Raw genomic sequence first — 23,733 nt, 5'->3', positions numbered from 1 at the left:
AGGTAAAAATTAGCTTCTATGGTATAACTAGCCTGTACTTGTGTACTCGCCATTTTTAAAACATCCACAGTAGGCATGTACTTTACATTTCATGCACAAGTATATGTGCTGAAAAAAGGGGCAGTCTAGGGGCATTCCAGATCAGGGCCAACAGTTACGCATGTAAGTTACAGTTTTATGAGACACTTACATGCGTACATTTGCCAACATATTCATGTAATTTTTCACTGCTAATTATCTTGCGTAATTAATATCAGACTTGTTTATTGTGTGCTATTGGCTGGTTGAGAGGTCTGGGTAAACTGTGCATAGTTCAAGTTGAATAACCAGGAGGGTCTCGATGACCTGGAGAAAGACTGAGTTGGTGAAGGAATCAGGAAACTGGTAATTTCAGTTATGCATGCATATGTTGCGGTCTCGGTCGCGAGTCTTACCCTTACCTGCTCCGTCTGCGAGGTCCGGGGGTCGGGCTCCCGTCCCCGCAAGAGTCGCGGCTGTTCGGGCCTGCTCGGCCTGCATCGCGGCGATGTCTCCACGAGGGAGACGCCGCCGAGCCCCAGAACGTGGTTCCTCCCCTCCTAGGCACGCGCACGCGTGCAAAGAGGAGGAATTTAAAGGGCTTTTCCCGCCGGATCGTGGGCCGCCCCTTGGAGTGACGTCAGACGCCGGTGGGTATTTAAACCCGGCGTCTGACTGAAGCAAATTGCCTTGCAACGAGTTCCTACTTGGTGCTCATTGCTGTGCTCTGTTTCTGTTGCTGTTGGTTCCAGTTCGCGTTGATTCCTGTTCCTGGAGACCCTTGGTTCCAGTTCCGGATCTTCTACTGCTGCTCCAGCTCCTGGACTCTCGCTTGTTCTGATTCCTGACTCCGGCCTGTTCCTGACTCTTCTCGTTTGTCGCCTGCCTCGACCCTGGTCAGTCTCAGTCACCTTCTTCAGCCTAGGTCTCCTAAGTCCCAGCGGCTCGGGACCTCAAGGGCTCCTCCCAGAGGGCTCCTCGGGCTTCCAGGGCAAAGCCGTCCAGCATCCTAGGTCTCCTAAGTCCCAGCGGCTCTGGACCTCACGGGCTCCTCCCGGGGGGTCCTCGAGCTTCCAGAGCGAAGACTCCAGCTCAACGTTCTGCCTGGCACCGCCTCCCGGCCTACCTCTTCTCCGCAGAGTGCTCTACCATCTCTCTCCACAAGGCCGACCCAGGGGTCCACTGCCCTGCTCGCAACAGCATATTCTAAAATATTACTGAATTCTGCACATAAATCGGGTTTTACATGTGCATATCTTACTTTATTTTCATATGTATAATAAATGAGCATATATTTTAGGGATGTACATTCATTTAGAACAAATGGGCATCCTGAAACAAGTGGTATCCTATTTGTTTCTTTTATTAATCCCTGAAATGAATGAAGGAGGTTCCAGGAATGAAACAAATTCTATCTGTAGCATTCTTTCCCTGTGCCTCATGTGTGACTTTGCTGCCTTGTCAGAGTCTGGGAAGTCCATGTCACAGAGACCACAAGAAGCATCAATACCTATAAACGAAGCTTGACCGACGTGCCGCAAATGCGCAGTAGAGAACAGCTCTACCGCGCATGTGCGGGCGAGCACGTCGGTCTGACGCTAAGAAAAAAAATGGCGGCGTCCAGTGGCAGCAGCGGGCGGCGGCGGCGGTAGCGAGCGGCGGCGGCGGCGGTAGCGACGGCGGTAGCGGCCAGTACCGAGGGAGGGAGAAGAGAGAGAGAGGGAGGGACGGAGAGAGAGAGTGAGAGGGAGGGACTGAGAGGGAGGGACTGAGTGGGAGGGAGGGATTGAGTGAGGGGGAGGGACTGGGAGGGAGTGGGACTGAGTGAGAGGGAGAGGGGGGACTGAGTGAGAGGGAGTGAGTGGGACTGAGGGAGGGAGTGGGACTGAGGGAGAGTGAGTGGGACTGAGTGAGTGAGAGGGAGAGAGGGGGGAGGGAGTGACTGAGTGGGAGGGAGGGACTGAGTGGGAGGGAGGGATTGAGTGAGGGGGAGGGACTGGGGGAGGGAGGGACTGAGTGGGAGGGAGGGATTGAGTGAGGGGGAGGGACTGGGGGGAGGGAGGGATTGAGTGAGGGGGAGGGACTGAGTGAGAGGGAGGGACTGAGTGGGAGGGAGGGATTGAGTGAGGGGGAGGGACTGGGGGGAGGGACTGAGTGAGAGGGAGGGGGAACTGAGTGAGAGGGAGGGAGTGGGACTGAGGGAGAGAGAGGGAGGGGGAGAGAGAGGGAGGGAGTGGGACAGTGAGTGAGAGGGAGGGAGAGAGGGGGGAGTGAGTGAGACTGAGTGGGAGGGAGGGAGGGACTGAGTGAGAGGAGAGGGAGGGTGGGGAGGAGTGGGTGAGGGAGGGGGGTGGTGAAGAGTGAGGGGAGAGAGAATGAGGGGGAGGTGAGAGACAGAGGGATGTAGCCCGTTTTAACGGGCTTAACGGCTTGTATTTTATAAATCAGCCTGTTACTGCTCTTTGGATCCAGAGACATTGATCCTAACAACTGAGCACATGCAAGAATTAGAATGCATTTCTTCTGTGGATTTAGCCTTGGAAGGATGCAGAATTTGAGCTCTCATAAAGTTCAACTTAAAAAAAAAAAGCTTTCTGGATACTGTCAATAATTTTAGTCTGTGCTGCACTAGTTTCACCCACTGTCAGGCCAATACAGTAAAAACCATGGGAGAGCCGGCGCTCCGAGACGAGCGCCCACTCTCCCGACGCACACCCAGGCCACTCTCCTAGGCACGTGATTGAGTATATTAAGTCAGAGGGTGTACAGAAAAGCAGTTTTTTCTGCTTTTCTGTACACTTTCCCTGTGCCTGCCGAAATTAACTCCTGCCTTCAGGCTTATCATACTGAATCGGCCCGTGTGTTAGTCAACAGAGAAAGACCAGCAGTAGTACTTTACTGCTTATTTTTCTCTCCCTTCGGGGAGAAGGGTCTGGGTGGGGGGACGGGGGGTGATTGCAATGGTGCTACTGATTTTGTGTCTCTCTGTCTGGGCAGTGACACTAGTCCAGCAAAGCGTGCAGACAGTACTGCTCAGATATGCAATGTTTTCAGGTGATGCAGAATATGGCACCCAGATTAGTGTTTGGCTATCCAAGAATATTTAGCACTAGACCACTTCTAACTGAATTGCATTTGCTCCCTATTAAGGAAAAGATTAAATTTAAAATCATCAGTCTGATGTATAAAGCAAATCGGGTTGAGGGTGCAAGTTATTCAATGAGCCATGCGCAACAGTATGTCCCAAGGTGTAATTTACATTCTTTGGAGGGCCTTCTGTTTTTATGCCTGGGGTTAAAATTTTCAAAAAAAAGGGGTTTCATAAGAGAATGTTTTCGGTCTATGGGCCTGTGCTCTGGAATTCAGTACCATTGAATATTAGATAAGAGTCTAATTATCTAGCATTTAGAAAGTGAAGGCTTCACTTTACCAGACATTGTAACAGGCCTGAAGGTTAATTCTCTGCATTTCTGAAAGCATGTGTTAGTGGTTTTAAATTGAACGTTTTACTGCATTTTTTATTTTATGCAAATTAGATTTATGTAAATTAGGTTTGATTATTGTAAACTTCTTTGATAAGCTTGTTTGCGCAGTATAGAAAAGTTAAGAAATAAATATAAATAAATATATAAATGTTGGGTTTATATATATATATATATATAAACCCAAAATTTAGGCAATATATCACTTTCCTTTGTGCCCAATAATTAATATCATAGAACACTCCCTGTGGAGTGGAGTAAAAGCACAACTTATTTTCTCAAACAATTCTGTTTATTGTACTTGTAGAAACATATCAAATCAAAACATTCATATTACATTAGTCATTCATAAAATCTGTATTAAATGTTCACATTTTATTTCTTCACATATTATATAAAAACATTCTCACTCATACTCATACACACTCAACACATTCTGTCCATTCATAACAAATATTCAAATTTAAACAGTCCTTATTTTTTCTTGAACAATTCCTTTTCTTTACAGAAATGTATTTATTTAAAAAGTTTATATATACCGCATTATGGGCAGGATCTGTCCGTCAAGGCGGTTTACAATAAGACATTCATAATTAAAAAGAATACTATTATACATATTAAAAACCAAAAATTAAAGTAGCGTATTAATAGTTTCTCCATACTTTGTTATATAGTCATTAGCAGTACTTATTATTTAAATCAGATATGCTGAAAGGCAGCAGTAAACAGATATGTTTTCAGTTGTTTTTTGAATTCCTTTGTGTTTTGTGTCAGTCTAATATCTTCTGGGATTCAGTTCCAGAGGCGTGGGCCTGCGACCGAGAAAGCTTTCTCACGTGTCATATCTAATCGTGCGAATTTGATTGTTGGAACTTCCAGAATACATTTGTCCATGGAACGTAATTGTATATTTGGTTTGTATATTCTGAGCAGCGAGCATAACCATTCGGAATGTGCATTCGGAAAACACAAAGACTCAATACTTCACTATGTCTCAATACATCAATCTTTAGACAACAGTCCCATAGTCTTCCCATTAATCCCTCTTTACAAAAAGTAGAGCATATCTCAATACTTTACTTTGTATCCGTACATCAATCATTGAATATCAATCACATGATCTTTCAGTTAATCCCATGATCTTTCTATTAATCCCAACCGGGCCCTCATTTCACCTTACGGCTTCATCAGGGGAATTTGAAAACGATGAGCTGAAAATATTCTTATTATGTCACTGTGTATGCGATATTCTGCCGATTTGTAGATATAACACTGGTCTTTCTTAAAACTCCAACTTTCTTTGATTGAAACTCAAATTCTTCATCTATTAAAGCAATTTGAGACACATATTAATATCGAAAATTCTTTTAAAAATTCTTTTTTAATAAATTCTCTATCCTTCTACAAAATATCTACCACTCTTACAAGAAATCTCTTAGATACTTTCATAAATGCTTTCATTCCACTGTCTTCACTCCTCTCATTGAACATCAAAAAAAGTTTAACTCGTATCTCTTCAATTCTACTGAATATAAATAGATCAATATTTCCTATCCATTTTCTAAATTCACCCGATGTTAATACATATCTCTCTCATCTTATTTAATGTCTATTCACAGAGGGACAAATACACTCCCTTCACTACTACCGGATTCCAAATTTCTTCAGCTGCAAACAAAAGTACGCTGTAGCCACGCGTATCTTATAAAATCCGGAGTCGGCGCGCGCAAGGGGGGTGCACATTTGTGCAACTTGCACGTGCCGAGCCCTGTGCGCGCTGCCCGTTCCCTCCGAGGCCGCTCCGAAATCCTTCCACCCCCCCCCCACACCTTCCCCTCCTTTCCCCTACCTAACCCACCCTCCCAGCCCTATCTAGACCCCCCCCCCAACACCTTTATCTGAAAAGTTACTACTGCCTCTGGGCAGTAGTAACTTACGCTCGCCGGCACGGCATGCCCCGACACAGGCCGCTGTGTCGGGGCACTCGGCCACGCCCCCGGACCGCCCACACGTCCCCGAACACGCCCCCAATCCAAAACCATGCCCCTAGCCACGCCCCTGACCGCCACTTTTTGCAAGGCCCAGGACTTATGGCGTCCCAGGGCTTGCACGCTCCGCCGAGCCTATGCAAAATAGGGTCGGCGCGCGCAGGGGGGTTTTAAAAGGGTTACGCCCGTACCTTATGCGCGTAACCCTTTTAAAATCCGGCCCTAACTGTTCTGCCTGCCTGCCATGTCTCTTATACCATCACAGAGGCCTTACTGCTACTGTTCCATCTACTAACCATTCCTATTATTCATGAGCATAAGAGTTTAGATGCCTCTGTGTTTGCTGTTCTTAGTTTGTTGGTTATACTGGGGTGTTTGTTTTTCCTCAGAAAAGTGAACATGTTTTTAAAGAATAAAAGTGTCTCCTGCCACTCCACCTGTTTTATAGTTCTTAATTTCATTTGAATCCTTCTACAGTCCCAGCCTGGTTCTTGTACCCTGCTTGTTTGTTGGTTAGACTGGCGTGTATTGTCCCAGAATAAATGTCAAAAACAAAAAAAAATGTTTCTCCAACTCCTTCACCTATTTTATGGTTCTATGCTTTATTCTAATCCTCTATAATTCCAGCCTAGTACTCCCACACTCTTTGGCCTGGATTTATCAACATGCAGTAAATATAGCATGTGATAGGAAAAGGGATGTGTTTTATGGTAATAACCTGTTTATCACAACATGCGCTACCTTAGTGCTTTGCATAGGTATTACCACAGAGTGTGATAACTTTTTTGCACTTTACGGTGGGGGGGGGGGGGGGGGGGAAGAGAGAGAAAGAACCTCTGGGGGTAACATCATAGTAAGGAGATAGTTATGCTACTATAGGAGGCCCATTCTCAGTGGAGCACAGGACTTGGTGAGAGAGGTAACGGTGGTGAGGGCGCTTGGCAATAGTGATCATAATAAGATCAAATTTGATTTAATGACTGGAAGAGGAACAGTGTGCAAATCCAAGGTTCTCGTGCTAAACTTTCAAAAGGGAAACTTTGATAAAATGAGAAAAATTGTTAGAAAAAACTGAAAGGAGCAGCTGCAAAAGTAAAAAATGTCCAAGAGGCATGGTCATTGTTAAAAAATACCATTCTAGAAGCACAGTCCAGATGTATTCCACACATTAAGAAAGGTAGAAAGAAGGCAAAACGATTACTGGCATGGTTAAAAGGGGAGGTGAAAGAAGCTATTTTAGCCAAAAGATCTTCATTCAAAAATTGAAAGAAGGATCCAACAGAAGAAAATAGGATAAAGCATAAACGTTGGCAAGTTAAATGTAAGACATTGATAAAACAGGCTAAGAGAGAATTTGAAAAGAAGTTGGCTGTAGAGGCAAAAACTCACAGTAAAAACTTTTTAAAATATATCCGAAGCAGAAAGCCTGTGAGGGAGTCAGTTGGACCGTTAGATGATCGAGGGGTTAAAAGGGCACTTAGAGAAATTAAGGCCATCGCGGAAAGATTAAATGATTTCTTTGCTTCGGTGTTTACTGAAGAGGATGTTGGGGAGGTACCCGTAATGGAGAAGGTTTTCATGGTTAATGATTCAGATGGACTGAATCAAATCACGGTGAACCTAGAAGTTGTGGTAGGCCTGATTGACAAACTGAAGAGTAGTAAATCACCTGGACCGGATGGTATACACCCCAGAGTTCTGAAGTAACTAAAAAATGAAATTTCAGACCTATTAGTAAAAATTTGTAACCTATCATTAAAATCATCCATTGTACCTGAAGACTGGAGGATAGCAAATGTAACCCCAATATTTAAAAAGGGCTCCAGGGACGATCCGGGAAACTACAGACCGGTTAGCCTGACTTCAGTGCTAGGAAAAATAGTGGAAAGTGTTCTAAACATCAAAATCACAGAACATATAGAAAGACATGGTTTAATGGAACAAAGTCAGCATGGCTTTACCCAGGGCAAGTCTTGCCTCACAAATCTGCTTCACTTTTTTGAAGGAGTTAATAAACATGTGGATAAAGGTGAACCGGTAGATATAGTATACTTGGATTTTCAGAAGGCGTTTGACAAAGTTCCTCATGAGAGGCTTCCAGGAAAAGTAAAAAGTCATGGGATAGGTGGTGATGTCCTTTCGTGGATTGCAAACTGGCTAAAAGACAGGAAACAGAGAGTAGGATTAAATGGACAATTTTCTCAGTGGAAAGGAGTGGACAATGGAGTGCCTCAGGGATCTGTATTGGGACATTTCTTTTCGATATATTTATAAATGATCTGGAAAGAAATACGACGAGTAAGATAATCAAATTTGCAGATGACACAAAATTGTTCAGAGTAGTTAAATCACAAGCAGATTGTGTTAAATTGCAGGAAGATCTTGTGAGACTGGAAAATTGGGCATCCAAATGGCAGATGAAATTTAATGTGGATAAGTGCAAGGTGATGCATATAGGGAAAAATAACCCATGCTATAATTACACAATGTTGGGTTCCATATTAGGTGCTACTAACCAAGAAAGAGATCTAGGTGTCATAGTGGATAACACATTGAAATTGTCGGTTCAGTGTGCTGCGGCTGTCAAAAAAGCAAACAGAATGTTGGGAATTATTAGAAAGGGAATGGTGAATAAAACGGAAAATGCCATAATGCCTCTGTATGGCTCCATGGTGAGACTGCACCTTGAATACTGTGTACAATTCTGGTCGCCGCATCTCAAAAAAGATATAATTGTGATGGAGAAGGTACAGAGAAGGGCTACCAAAATGATAAGGGGAATGGAACAACTCCCCTATGAGGAAAGACTAAAGAGGTTAGGACTTTTCAGCTTGGAGAAGAGACGGCTGAGGGGGGATATGATAGAGATGTTTAAAATCATGAGAGGTCTAGAACGGGTAGATGTGAATTGGTTATTTACTCTTTCAGATAGTAGAAAGACTATGGGGCACTCCATGAAGTTAGCATGAGGCACATTTAAACGTAATCGGAGAAAGTTCTTTTTTACTCAACGCACAATTAAACTCTGGAATCTGTTGCCAGAGGATGTGGTTAGTGCAGTTAGTATAGCTGTGTTTAAAAAAAGGATTGGATAAGTTATTGGAGGAGAAGCCCATTACCTGCTATTAAGTTCACTTAGAGGTAGATCTTAAAAAAATACGCGCGCGCGTACTTTTGTTCGTGCAACCGGCGCGAACAAAAGTAAGCCAGATTTTAAAAGATACGCGCGTTGCCGCGCGTATCTTTTAAAATCCGGGGTCGGCACGCGCAAGGCTGCGCAAAATCGGCAGCCTGCGCTCACCGAGCCACGCAGCCTGCCTCAGTTCCCTCCCGCATCCCCCCACCTTCCCCTCCCTTCCCCTATCTAACCCACCCCCTAGCCCTACCTAAACCCCCCCTACCTTTGTTGTACAAGTTACGCCTGCTTGAAGCAGGCGCAACTTGTGCGCGCCGCCTCGTCAGCCCCCGGCACAGGCCGCAGTGCCAGGGGACTTGGGACCGCCCTCCCGGCCCGCCCCCGAAGTCTTGCCATGCCCCCGGACCCGCCTCAGACTGCCCCCTGACCCCGGGCACGCCCCCAGGACACGCCCCCGGGCTTTGGACACGCCCCGGACATGCCCCTCCCACCCCTCTTACGAAGCCCCGGGACTTACACGTGTCCCGGGGCTTTACGCACCGGCGGCCTATGCAAAATAGGTGCGCCGGCGCGTGAGTGCCCTGCGTGAGTGCCCTGCGCGCGTAAGTCCAGAAGGAGTTACGCGTGCACAGCTTTTAAAATCTACCCCTTAGAGAATAGCCACTGCCATTAGCAATGGTTACATGGAATAGACTTAGTTTTTGGGTACTTGCCAGGTTCTTATGTCCTGGATTGGCCACTGTTGGAGACAGGATGCTGGGCTTGATGGACACTTGGTCTGACCCAGTATGGCATTTTCTTATGTTCTTATGGGTTTTTGTTGTTTCACTTTTTGGGGATCTCGGCTTCGGCTCATGTCTCTGCCAAGTCCCTGGTATCATGCTTGGGCCTAGGCCATGGCCCCTGCTCTGAACCTCATCCTATGCTCTGGGTGAGGCCCCGCTTCAGGCTTAGACCTAGACCTGAATCATTACTATAAAATGAAATGAACAAATAAGATTAATGTCATGTGGGGGGCCCCTGATTCATTTTGGGGCCCCATTAATTAAATTAATTAGCCTTATTCAATGTGTTTTGCAGTTTCATTTTAAACAATTGCACATTCCTAAAGGGTTCATTATATGATAATGTAATTAATCTCTGTGAATGTATATTAAATTGCATAGCACTGGACACACCAATTTGAGTTAAAAATTGTGTCCGTGATTTATGGGAGTTTTGGACGCATCTTGAAATGTGACAGGACTCATTTTGATACCCCTAGGAGAAAACTATTCAGGATTTCTTTCATTTCTTTCATATTGTAAATGAAAAGGCATACAAAATTCAAAACCATTCAGATGATATTTTGAAAACAAATTCTCTACTCCATGCACTTGTTTTTTTTAAAATGATTTTTATTGAGGTTTCCATTCAATATGATATATCATGCACTTTTAAAAATCTTTTTAGAAACATTAAAAGTGAAGTCTGCCTTTCATTAACAGAGAAATACTTTTGAGAACTGGGGCTAACAAATGAATGGTGATATTTATTTCTGCTGCAGTATTATACCTAGTTCTAGCTACTAATAATCATTTTAAGTCAGACCTTGCTAATGGTGACATTTGTCCTGCGGTCTTGTATTGACAAGCTTAAAAGGTTAAGTCAAATTTTATAATTAATTAAAATAGCATCATACACAGAAGAACATTCTGTGGAAAGTCAGTCCAAGTGAATTCCATTAAAAGCTTTCAGAAAAATGAGGCAACTCCCTAGGTTTAAGAGAAAACAAATCAATTAAAAGATTTTCATTTCCATTTTTCCACTCATTAAATATTCCACTCAAATATTTGAGAGCAAGATTTTTGTTCTTCAGGTACAGAAATCCAAGGAAGCAGTAAGTGAAGAAGGTTGAAATACTAATGTGTACCAAGAAAGAGACAGACCTCAAGATGATGAAGTGAGTCATTTTAGATACTGTGCAGACAAAGGGGGTTATTTTCTAAAGGTTTATTGCGTGCGTTAGGGCCTTTTCGCGTGTGATAGGAAGTAAAGACAGGGAGGGGAGGAGTCGGGACGGGGAGGGGGAGGAGTCGGCCGCGGCACCGCTGCCGGTGATAATGTGAGGAACATTATCGCCGGCAGTAATGCAAGGAATAGCACCACCTTTTATGGTGGCGCTATTTGTGCGAAAGGCTGCAGCCAGCCGCACTGCGGCCGGTGACATCGCACCTCCGCAATGCGAACGGCTGTGGCCTTTTGCAGGCCCGCCCCCTTTTTCACAGGATTCATCATTCACCAAAGAATAATGAATCCAGCCCAAAGTTTGTAAATACTTTTTCTAGCACATTTTGCACCAGTTCTCAATGGGAAAATACAAGCAACTTTTATTTTGAAAACTGCCCAAGACAAAAGCACCTGCAGAGATCTGCACCTGCTTTTTGAATACTTTTTCTGACCAAAACAAGGTGCATAATTTTGAAAATACAAAAGTATGCATGTTGTTGCCTGGCCTAACCACACACTGGGAATACCTCCTTAAAAATGCAAATAAAAGTATGCACGTTATGGATAACTGCACACAGTGTAGTCAATTTTCAAGAAGTCCTTTAACCTGGATAAATAACTTTTGTAAATTGCCCTCCCCATCTGATGATCATAAGGTAAAAAAAACAATCCAATGCAACATGGTGGTAGCTAGAGCCCTAGTAAACCCAGGGTACACAGGAAGGAGTATAACCAGTAGGAAAAAGAAAGTGTTAATGCTACTGTATGTTTCATTGCTGAGATCTCATCTGGAGAATTGCGTCCAATACCTCCAATAGACAGACCAGAGAAGGGTTACCAAAATGGTGCAGAGCCTGCACCAAAAGCCCTATGAGATGAGACTTAATAACCTATATATGTTTAACGGCCAGAAGAGGAGGGAAGGGTATGGTAGAAATATTCAAATACCTTAAATAATAATGCACAAGGATCAAACATTCTTCAATAGAAATGAAATTCTTAAGCAAGAGGTCTCAAGGAGTACCATTAGGAAATATTTCTACAGAGAGAGGGTGGTGAAGGCACGGAGGTGGTGAAGTCAAAATCAGTAACAGAATTCAAGGCAGTATTGGAAAAGCAGAGAGAAGTCCTAATTGCTGTGAAGTGAAGAGGGGGGGGGGGGCAGGGGGATAGAGGGCCCAGGGCTAAGAAACAGGAATTAAATTGAGTAGACAAGATAAGAATTAGGGTCCTTATTCTGTATTTATTCAACTAAAATAATCCCATAAGCAAAGTTGTGAAATGTTAGCATTTAGCTTATTCCTTATTTATAAAAAAAAGAGCTTAAAAGTCAGATTCAAATAGTGGATTACAATAAATTGGTGATATGAAAACAGGGATTTACTTATTTATTTATTTACTTATTTAGAATTGTTATATACCTACATTCTTGAAAAAAAAAATCAAATCATAACAGTTAACCCACAAATGATCTCATGCTGAGATGTGTGGCTTCCAAAACTTCATTTTTAAGGGGGCAAGGTGTTTCCACAGTTGCATTTTGTTTAATGTCTATTTCATTGCTGTCCTTTAAAGATGTCGTTCCAATTGAAGATCACAACGGTTTACAGCAGGACATACATATAATAAATTGAGATGTACACTAACTTGATGTGAACATCTAACATACATATTATAGATCGGCACATGCGTTGAATGGTGTAATCGGGGTGGAATGGATCTGCTATATAATATGTTTCAGTTTTATTTGTTTGGACATGGTTGGGGGATATTTTTGGATGTGATGAAGTTTTTGGCTCAATTGTTAGCATCTTAATGAATTTGTCCTTCTTGGTGCAAGCTCTGTGTACAGAAGTTTTTGTTAGGTTGTAGGCATTTTGAAATAACCATGTTTTTAGGTCATGTTTAAATTTCTTTGCTTCTGGGGGGTCAGTCGTAGAGTCTCGGCTAGAGATATGAAATAAACATTAGAGATATAAATAATCCCTGAAAACAAAAAAAGAAAAACCCAAACAGAGCCTCCCCAGGCCCCCAGGCATCTCCACCCCCCCCCCCACCCCCCATTGCAAAAATGTTTCAGGGCCAGGAACCACCTCGGCCCCCACTTATTCCATCCAGCACCATTTTCTTATATGACCATATAAACATACGGACATCCAAGAAAATAGTGAAAGCCAGTCCTTACACATTGCCATTTTATGTCACAATAAGGCACTGGTATGGGCCGACTGGCACCACTGAAATACAGAGGAGCTAGGGGCAGGAGATGAGTGGATTTCCCTCCTGCCCTCCTAGAATGATGTATCCCTACAGAAGATGTAAGGGCTGGTGTGGTTTCCGACCACGAAAAAAGTTTTGAGAGGGGGAGGCATCATACAGAGAGGAGAGAGGGATTTGAGTCCTTGCTATGTCAGCTCCCTGGAAGCCCAGGAGGCCTCAGAAAAGCCTCTAGGCTGCCACAGGGAGGTTTTCTTTTTTCATTTAAAATTTTCAAAACAAAATGGAAGAAACCCATGAAATTCTGTTGGTTTCTCTTGTTTCGCTTTCACATTTCCAATTTTATTTAAAATGAATGCACATCCCTACTACACACAGTGCCTAGTTCCCAGCTAGAGATACACAACTATTAAAATGTTCAATGTGAAACTGATGCATTCCAGCCAAGTTATACTTTTGTAGAAAATACAGATTCCCTAAGAAATCCATCAAAACTTCCCCTGCATATCTCAGGAAAATCTTATACAGATTCACCAATTAATAAATAGTATACCACAGTGGATTTCTGGCAGATTTGTATCTGATTTTCTGTGGATCAACATCACTCTGCCATGGTTTTGTTGTGGATTTTACCTTCAAACGGCATTTTCTTTCAGAAGAAATTCATCAAACCAGTTCAAAAAGTCTCTGGAATGTTTCTGAGTTCAACAAACATTTTGCAAATCTCTCTTAAAGAAGTTTGAATTTGTTCAGTCCTATTACCTATGTCCAGTGACGGATTTCGGATTTTTCCATCCCTAGGCACTGTTGATACTGTCACCTCCCTCACTTTCCTATTCCAAGATAAGGGGGTCATTTTCTATCACTTATCACTTGCGATAGCTTGCCGGGGGCAGAGTCGAGGTGGCGAGGGGAGGAGTCGGGGCAGCAAGGAGGCAGACGCTGCGATGTCTTCGATGGCGGCGATAAGGTAAACACGTTATCGTCGCCAGTAGCGAGCCCAATAGCATCACCTTTCACGGTGGCGCTATTGGATGCGAAAGCCAGCAGCGAAAACACCGCGGTGGTGTGAAGGCTGCTGGTTTTCGCAGGCCCACCCCCTCCCCCGCCCCCCATTTTTGCTGGATTCAACATTCTGCATTAGACTGGTGAATCCAGGCCTAAGAGACAACAGAGAAGAAGGTCCAAGGGACAACGTTCTTTGCTGCTCTTCTATATCTGGTCCAGGATCCTCATGTCCTCCCCTCATGTCCCTGAATGACAGAAGGAGAGAGACTGGATTAGGGAGCAGAGTGACTTTGCTCCCTGCTATGAGCTCTGGCCTCACCTCCCAGTGATAAAAAATATTTTTGTAGCCCAATCACAAAATCTGGCCCAAAAAGTAGCCCAAAACTAAAAAACTGCAAAAAAAAAAAATAAATAAATAAAAATTTTTCAGTGGCAACATTGCTTTAAGTTAGTGTGAAAATGACATCTTATACACAAAGCAGTTTCTCCATATTTTCTATAATCAAGCTATAACTGCACTTTAAAAACTTTTTTTTGGCTTCAAATCTCCAGTACCATTATTATTCTGCCTTTCAAATGCATGGGCATTATCTCCAAACCTTGCAACCTCTGGACCTTTTGTAATTCTACACAAACGAAAATATTGTTGAATTTCAGCAAGTAAAACCAGCTTCACCGACAGTGCACAAGATCTGAGAGATTCAGTAATTTTGAGCAAATTTAAATACATAAGTGTTCTCTGATTGCTTGGTTGGGGGAAGCGTGCCCACTGGGTAGGGAGAGCATTCGGGGGGGGGGGGGGTGTGGAAAGGGGAGCTGATTCAGTACTAGCTTCTAGAGCAGGGGTGGGCAATTCCAGTCCTCGAGGGCCACAAACCTGTCAAGGTTTTAGGATATCCTAATGAATATGCATGACATAGATTTGCATACAACTGAGGCAGAGTGCATGCAAATCTCTCTCATGCATATTCATTAGGGATATCCTGAAAACCAGACTGGTTTGTGGCCCTCGAGGACTGGAAGTGCCCACCCCTGTTCTAGAGCATTTGGTGGTGGGTGCACCCCCCACCTCCCACTTACACCTGTGCTTCAGGGACTACAGTCACAGTGGCACGCTCGTGCTTCACACTCCCAATAGATACAGATATCCGTTCATTACATCATTTTGAGTGTACGAACCGACTTCCTCCACCAGCCTCTGTTAACTGCCCCGTATCTCCCCAGTAGCGTTCAGTCAGTGTAGCACAGCACAGTCCTAAAATAAATAATATGAGTAGTATCGGCAATAAAGATGCTTGAAAATTACCACCTTCAAATTATTTCATCTAAGTACAAAGTTGTTTCTAGAGACAAACTTTTCTTGCTCTCTAAAGCCAGCTAAAAAGCTGGGAAGTAGCTAGTAATAAATCAGCAAAAGCTCTTTTGGAGACCAGGAAGAAGATACCCAAAAAATGCACACACCCATAAAACTAGCCCAAAAGCCAGCACCCAAAAAAGCAAAAGGTTTCCGGCAGCAGATCACAAAAAGTAGCCCAATTGGGTGCGAAACCCACTCAACTGGCAACACTGCCTCTCTCCTCCTGTTCCCTGCAGAGCAGAGATACTCAAACCAGTCCTACGGGCCCCCCCAAGACAGTTGGGTTTTCTGGATATCCTTAATGAATATGCATGAGAAATATTTGCAAACACAGGAGGTAGTGCATGCAAATAAATCTCATGCATATTCATTAGGGATATCCTGAAAACCCGACTGGCTGGGGGGGGGGCGCGTAAGACCAGTTTGAGCAGCCCTGGACTAGAGCAGTTTTTCTCTGCTGTCCCTTCCAGCCTCAACCATCTCCCTCCAATTCTGTGCACTGAAGGGGAGGAGTTGGGGCAGGAAGCAAAAGGTTGCTCTCAGTTTTCAGCACACTTGGGAGACAAGAAATCTTCATTTGGCCTACTGCTCCTGCTCCCCCCCAGATTTCTTCCACACTAGACACAGGCCTAGTGTGCCTATTGGCAAATTATGGCCTGCCTAAATCCATTTTTATATATGAAATCTGCATTTTAAGTTTCACTGATATTTTGACAATTTACTAAATGTTACGCCCGTCGGTCGCAGATGGCTGCAACCACTAATGCTCACCTCTTTCTTTGCTGCCTTGTCAGTATTGGGGAGAATGGCAACCTCTGCCAGCGATTGCCGATCTGTCTGGCATTCCCAGGACAGCGTGGGCACTGCCGACCGCCATCTTGCCCAAGGAATCACATAGGCGCGTGTGTGCGCGCAAGGGCCACTCTTGTATACATCATGGTGGGAACCTCGGGGGCATCCCCTCCTGATGACGTCTTCGCTCTGCTGTACTTAACCTGACTGGTCCTGCCTATCGATGAGTTAGCAAGGAGTTCCCTCGTTGCTGAATCCGCTCTCGCTCATGGACTTCCTGTTCCTGCATTCAGCGTGAGCCGCCTTGGGTACCCGCTCCTCGGAAGCCCTTCCTCATCTCTGGCTATCCGCTCCTCAGAGGGTCTTCTGCCTTGGACTGCTGCCTGTCCCACTCCTCGGGATCCTTCCTGGAACTACTCATCAGTGAGTACCTAACTCCACGGATCTACTCTATCAACTCTTGTGGGATCCTCTCCGGTGTACCCCGTTCCTCGGGCCACTACCGTATTCTCTCTAGTAGGAGCTACTCTTGTGTACCCTGTGCTGCAGGCCACTACCATTTCGCCTTCAGGATCCTCTCAGTGTTTCTGTGCCTCAGACCTCCACCATACCATTTCTGTGGGGATTCCCTCAGAGTACCCTGCGCTGCAGGCCACTACCATACCATCACTACGGAGAGACTACCTGGGTATTTCCTGTGCTACAGGTCACTACCATATTGTCACTACTGAGAGACTCCTTCGGTGTACCTGCGCTGCAGGCTATGACCTATCACCACTACCTTTCGAGTTGTTATCTTCCCGTGGATACTTTGAGACATTAATGAATGTCCCGATGCACCCATAGCCAAACCTTAAAGGGGCTACTTGACCACAAGAACAGCCCCTACCCAAAGAAGTAAAACATCCCAGGGGTCTGGATAGATCCCCTTATTCCACTTCCTGGTCATCCTTAGAGGTGGCCGTAGTGTACAATATTAAAAACTTTTAAAGAAGGGCAGATGCCCCATGCCAAATATCTCCATCCTTTCTTATTTAATGAAAAAACCCAGCCCCGGAGGCTGGGAACCCCCCACTCACCCACCCAAGGTCACTCACTGACCCCCCTTTATTAAACAAAAATAGCCCTGGTGGTTCAGTGGACCATCCCTTCCCCACCCCCTTATACAAATATATCTCCAGGGTAGTCATAGTGGAAGCCAGGCCCCTCTCTCTACACTAGCCCACCCCTCAGACCTCCTCTAATCTTAAAAACAGGCATTGGTGGTGCAGTGTTAGCCCAGAGTGCCCCCTAGCCTCTGGGTCTGTGGCAGCCATTTTCCAAAATGGTGCCTCCTGACCATTGCCCTTATCAAATCTGTAGTGGGGGCTAGGAGGGTAGGAGACACTCTGGACCCCCTCTACACCACTGATACTTTTTTTTTTTAAGGTTGTGGGAGTGGTATGTTAGCTAGGGTGTCTCAGCTTCTGGGGCTGGGATTTTTCACTAAAGGGGAAAGGTTGGGGTGGGGAGCAGGGTGTCCATCCTTTAAAAGTTTTGAGTTTTTTTATATTGGGCACTATGACCTCTTCTAGGGTGTCCAGGGGGATGACACAAGGAGTCTATCCAGACCCCTAGAGGGTTTCCTTCTTTGGGGAGTGCCATTCTCAGGGCTAAATGGCTCCTTTAAGTGACAGTGGCCCCACAGTCCTGGGACCACCATCATGCATTGGGTTGGGAACATTTGCTGGCACAGTATTTTCCTCCAAGGGAAAGAACCACGATCCGCAAAACTTCCCTGCAGAGAAAAATGCAGCAGGAGTCACAAAGCCACAGGGTTATTTACCGCAGCTTAGTGAATGAAGGAGAATTTTAGCTGCGATAACTAGAATGCATTAATGTGCATTGCAGTTTAATAAATATTTTGTGTGAGCTATTTATGAACATTCCTCCTGGATTAATACGTAGAAAGAGCCTTTAGACAATCACTAACTTGAACTCCACAAATCTCTGTTCTTCTCGCAACCTATCCAGCCACCCACCCTTCTTCCCTGCAAGCCAAATAGATTAAAATGTTTGTTACTGAATTGGTACTAAAGAAATTTTTTTAATGAATGCATGTATCTCAAGAAATGTCCTATGATACCCTGAAAGCTAATATACAGCAACATAACATCAATGCATATTTTTTCTTGGCTCATAAAAGACTATCATACACTCCAAAGTCTAATTTTCAAGTAGAAAGTAGAGTGTTAAATGAATAAAAAAGAAATGGACAAAATACTGACAAGCCAATAAGAGGTGTAAAGCCCATTAGGCTTCACCAATTGCATAGAATGTGAAGACTTCTAGAATTGGGAGATTCTATGGGTGCGTATTCATTTTTTGAATAATAGTCAGGGCCCAGGCCTGACGCTGCAATTCAACCGGGAGGCTGGGTCCTTATACCGGTGCCTCAGTCCAGATCCAGTCTCAACGCTGGGGCCTCGGATTAGGCTGGAAGCTGAGCCCAGGCCTGATGCCGCGATCCAACCCAGAGGTTAGGAAAGGGCGCCAGGGCCTAGGCCCAAACCCAGACACAACACCACTACCTGATCCGGAGGCCAGGTACTGGCGCCGGATTTCTCGGCCCAGCCCCAGGACGATGCCACAACCCAACCCAAACGCCAGGTCCCAACGCCGCAACCTCGGCCTGGACCCAGGCCCAGGCCCAATGCCAGTGCTTCATCCAGGAAACTGGGTCCTGACATCTGGACCTGGGCCCAGGGTCAGGCCCAAACCTCAAAGTTCGTGTTCAGGTCCTCTTATTTCATCGGCTCTTCAATGCCAAATTTCGGCGTCCACTGGGGTTACACTAGAGTTAATTAACTCCGGCTCATTCACCCCAGCGGACGGTGTCATTTTGATATATGGCAATGTGTACGACATTGCCATACCTCAAAATGGCACTGTCCGCTGGAGTGAATGTGCCAGAGCTAATTAACTCTAGTGTAACTCCAACAGATACTGTCAATTGGTGTTGAAGAGCCGAAGAAAGAAGAAGATCCGAAGAGGAGTTCCCAGGCCTGGGCCTAACCCTGGGCCGAGGCTGAAGCATTGGGATCCGGCCTCTAGGTTCGGTCAAGGCATCAGGCCTAAGTCCAGGCAGAGACCTCGGCATCAGGACCCGGCCTCCGGGTCAGGTTGTGGCATCGAGTCTGAGCTTGGGCTCCAGCCTAGGCCGAGGCCCAGGTGTCAGGACCCGTGCTTTGGGTCGGGTCGTGGCAGTGGGAATGGTTCTGGCCCAAGGCCCGAGGCTCTGGTGCTGGTTCAAGTCGCAGCATCAGGCCTGGAACCAGCTCTGGGTTCTGATCTAGGCCAAGGCCCTGGTATTGGGATTCGGCGTTTGGCAGATACCTGACAGATTAGGTAATTTTTTAATTTAATTTAATTTTTTTTATTCTCCGCCAAGACCCCAGCATCATGCTCAGGCCTAGGCTATGACCCCTGCTTTGGGGCTTGTCCTAGGCCCTAGGTGAGGCCCCAGCTTTGGCCTAGCCGAGGCACCGGCGTCGCACACGGACATAGGTCGCAGCTCCTGCTTTGGGCCTTGGCCTATGCTCTAAGCAAGTCCCTAGCTTCGGGCCTAGGTCTTGGCCTGATGCAGTAGTTTAAAACGAAATGAACAATAAGGTTTGTTTAATTTGGGGGGGTTTGGTTCAGGGACCCCTGAGTGAAACAAATTAGCCTAATTAGTCATATTTTGCACTTTCGTTTTAAATGAATACATATCCCTATTAGGTATTTCTGTTTGATCAAATAAGAAGACTTCATACTTTCCAAAAGGATTTTTGGAGTGAAAAAAGCCCATTTGGAGCCAGAGAAAGTTCCACTTTCTTGCAATTACTACTCAAAGGGCATGAGATTTTGTATTTTTCTGTTAAAACTATACAGACTACATTTTCTTCTAGGTTTGGTCTATGGAAACATTTAGATTTTATGTTCAGTAAAAAGTATTTTTTATTTTGGAACTGCACCCATTATGTGAACTTCTTTTATTAAAAGACTGTGTGGTGATCCTCTTAGGCTTTACAGCTTTAGCTGCCCTATACTGGATAATATTGATCTGGATTCGCAGTAAATTCCTCCCTACTCTGCAGCATCCAAAGTAGCCCCTTGCCTATTTCAGGGAATGCCCCAAGAAAGGGGGTTTCAGAGGAGTTCTCTCAAAACTATAAATAAGGAACAAGAAGCAAGCAGTTAGAACAAATTAAGTTCTAGAACAAAGGGGTCATGATATGAAACTGAGAAATTAACATTAGGAATTATTTTTTCACAGTATTAGTGATTGTACATGGGATAGATAATAGAGGCAAGCAGAGCATCAAATTCAATAAAACATGAGACAAGCCCAGAGCATCTTTATTTGTGAGGAAGTGAAGATAAAGGCAGAGATCATATAGGCAAATGAGCAAAATACTTGGGCTTTGCAGTCTTTATCATCATTGTAGTTTATTTCTAGCTGTAATCAAGGCAAAAAAAAAATGAAGCCAATTTATACCTGGTGTCAAAAATATAAGAAGCAGCTTTTGTCACAGCTTGCAATAATGGTGTCGCACAGACAGCATAATAAGCAAGCATAAGAAGAAACACGTTTTCTGCACATAAAATACTGAGTACATGACCTGATACCAGAACTCCAGCTTCTGCCTGTAGACCAACATTAGCCCTGGAAACTACTCCACCCCAAGAGATTGCATGGTCCTGCTCTAGCCTCTGCCTTGAAGGCTGCATGATGCAGCAAGGCCAGCCCTATGAAACCCTCCTTCGTCCTTCACAGGTTACTCCTTACCTCAGTGTGGAGTCTCTTCTCTGGTTATGGCCCTTTGTCCTTGTATTCTTTTCCTCATGTCCCTGTTTTTGAATGTCTTGCCTGGTTCCTTGCTTTGACTAGGCTTTTCTTGCCACTGTGTTCCTAGCTTTGCTCTTTCCTGTGTTAGGCCTTCCAGGGGCCCACTTGTCCTATTGCTTCCCTTGTGCTTTATTCTGTTGTACCATGCTTAGTCTAGTCCCTTGTTTGGTCTGTGGACCTGCTCTGCCTTGTGATTGCTTGTCCGTCCCTGTCTTGTCAGCGCACTTTCTGTGGCCAGGGCCCCTTCTCATGCCTCTCATTGTCTACTGGTTCTAGTGGATGCCCTGATCACCGCCTCCATAAGACCTGCCAGCCACCAGCACTGGAGGGCTGAAGCCAAAGGGAAAGTGGCTGGTCAGGCAGAAGACTTCATGCCTGATTTGGCTGCTCCTGACCCCCACATACTCCTGCCTTGAGAATACCCTCAAATCGGTCAGCTCGGCTATGACCCCAGTGCTAAGAAAGCACAAAGTAAGCCAGCACACCTCTCTGTAATGGGAGACAATAGTTTAGATTTTTCTTTATTTCTACTTTGTTATGCTCTTTCTTCCCCTTTTCAGGCTATTAATCATTTCCTCTCTCTTCTTTCACTCCCCCAGGCACTTTCTTTTTTTCCTCTTCCCTCCCAGCACATACTCACCCTACGCTCGCCATCCCTCCCACATCATCATCCTGCTAGGTACGGCAGCAGATTATTGGCTTGGTCCTCCCCCATCACTATCCCTGGGGTAGATTCAAAGGCTAAGAAGAGATTTTGGATTCAGCAATGTCTCCTCTGCTGAGGTCCTGTATCAAGTGCCAGGAGCCAAAATTTAGGCACCTGGGTGTCTGGTGCTAGGTTTTTTCCAGCCCTGCATCCTCCAACCCTATATCTTTTCTCTCTCTGTCAGTTTCTTATTTCCATCTAGCTTTGCTTTTTTTCTCTTTTCCTAAGTTTGTGATCCCTCCATATTCACTTTTCATCTCCCTTTCTACCCTGTAAGATCTCTTCTTCTACATTTATTTCTCCCTTCAACCATCACATTTGCAGCTGATTTTCCTTTTCTAGCTTTTGTTCTCCCTCCCTTTCTCCTTCTCTCCCAAATTTGACCCTGCAGTTAACAACTAGAGGCTCAGTAGCTGAAAGTAAAGGACAGTAGGTACGACTAAACTGTTGACACCAGAAGGTGCAACAGTAATAGACTTCTCTCGTCTATGTTCGCAATACAATTTGAAGAGGTGCACAATCTGAAGGAACCATAGGTTGAAAAAACAAAGTCTCTCTCTTTGCTTCCTGCTGCTGCCTCTTCATCCTGAAAGGGTCTCAGTACCCTGAGCTCTTCCTGTTCTGAACGCACTACATCTACCTTAGAGATAGATATTAAAAAATCATTTGAATGGATAACTTAAACGTAACTGAGAGGAGCTACTTATCTGGCTAACCTAGCCGAATAAGTAGTCAGATTCAAACCTGCTATTGAGCAGGTCTAAAAGTTAGCCAGTTATCTTATATAGCTAACTTTAAACTTATCCAGGTACTTTCAGTGGCACAGGCATACTACTGAATATCCCAGCTAACAGGTATTTTAAAAAGAACGCGTGTGTGCCCATAAACACGTATATTGCAGAGCAAGCAAAAATATGCCTCATTTTATAAAGTACGCATGTAGCATTTAAAATACTGTTGCCACATGTAATTCTACAGCCTTTAGGCATGTAATATTGCTCAGGGGGAGGAAGGGAGTGATAGCAAGAGAGAGAGAGAGAGCAAGATTATAGAGTCTCTCTACCTACATATATATATATCACTCTAGAGGGGCACTTTGAATCGGGATGGGTTTTCGGGAGGTGGGTTGGAGTTAGGTGGGGTGGTATTACAGACACATTCAGAGGTATTCATAGTAAAATTAACATCAGTAAAGAATTATAGCCTTATAAGTGATGAAAAGTCTAATAAGAGGAGTTAATTTGTACACTGCAGTGCTGGCTGCATTGTACAAATCTTCTCCTGCATAAAATTTGTGGTTACGTACATCAGTCTTGGATCTGCCCTCGGAACACCCATGACCTGCCCCTTTAAGCCTCTTTATTCTGGGCGCCCTTCCCAGCTTCTTAAAATTCATGTTGCTCATGCGCAGCCCACATACTTGCGTATGTGGCCATTTCTGAGCGAGCAACGCTTTTAAAATCTGCCTCTAAGTTAGTCAGATAAGTCTTATCTGGCTAACTTACTTAGTACCTGATTCACTAAGGATTTTTCCCAAAGACACAAAATGGGAGAAAAAATGAATCTAGCCCTTAGCCAGCTATTCTGAATATGAACCTCTTAATGTTGAAGACAAGTAGTATAATGGGTACACGATCAATCAAACTGATTGACAGGTGAGATAAGGATGACAGCAGCCAATCAGCGTTCACTTCCGGTCTAAGCCCCGCCCACGCCCCGCCCACTCCCCATAGAAGTGAATGGAGGTGTAGCCACGCCCCCTCCCGCCTCATCCCACCCTCGACCACGCCCCCAGCCACACCCCTTCCGCCACAGGCCCCACCCCTTCCGCAGCCAATCAGTGTCCACTTCCGGTCTAAGCCCCGCCCACTCCCCATAGAAGTGAATGGGGGTGTAGCCACGCCCCTCCTGCCTCATCCCGCCCTCGACCACACCCCCAGGCCCCACCCCTTCCGCCACAGGCCCCACCCCTTCCGCCCCGGCCCCACCCCTTCCGCCCCGGCCCCCACCCCTGGCCCCGCCCAGACCCCATCGATGCTCCTCCCCTCCCAATAGAAGTGAATGGGGAGCCCCTCCCACACCCCACCCCCAAACCGCCCCCCCCATGATGTCACGGATGACCCCGCCCACACCCCCAACCCCAAGCCACACCCCCCTGTGACATAGCGGG

The 23,733-nt window shown here is 45.1% G+C and overlaps 1 protein-coding gene across 1 annotated transcript in view; it reads right to left on the bottom strand.

Moving 5' to 3' along the window:
• The window catches only part of LOC115098742 (glypican-5-like), a 1,173,655-nt gene that overhangs the window by 949,736 nt on the left and 200,186 nt on the right, over window positions 1–23,733 (bottom strand). The window lies entirely within an intron of this gene.

Source organism: Rhinatrema bivittatum, chromosome 9, assembly GCF_901001135.1.
Source record: "Rhinatrema bivittatum chromosome 9, aRhiBiv1.1, whole genome shotgun sequence".
NCBI lineage: Eukaryota > Metazoa > Chordata > Amphibia > Gymnophiona > Rhinatrematidae > Rhinatrema > Rhinatrema bivittatum.
This window is presented reverse-complemented; position numbering and strand designations above follow the sequence as displayed.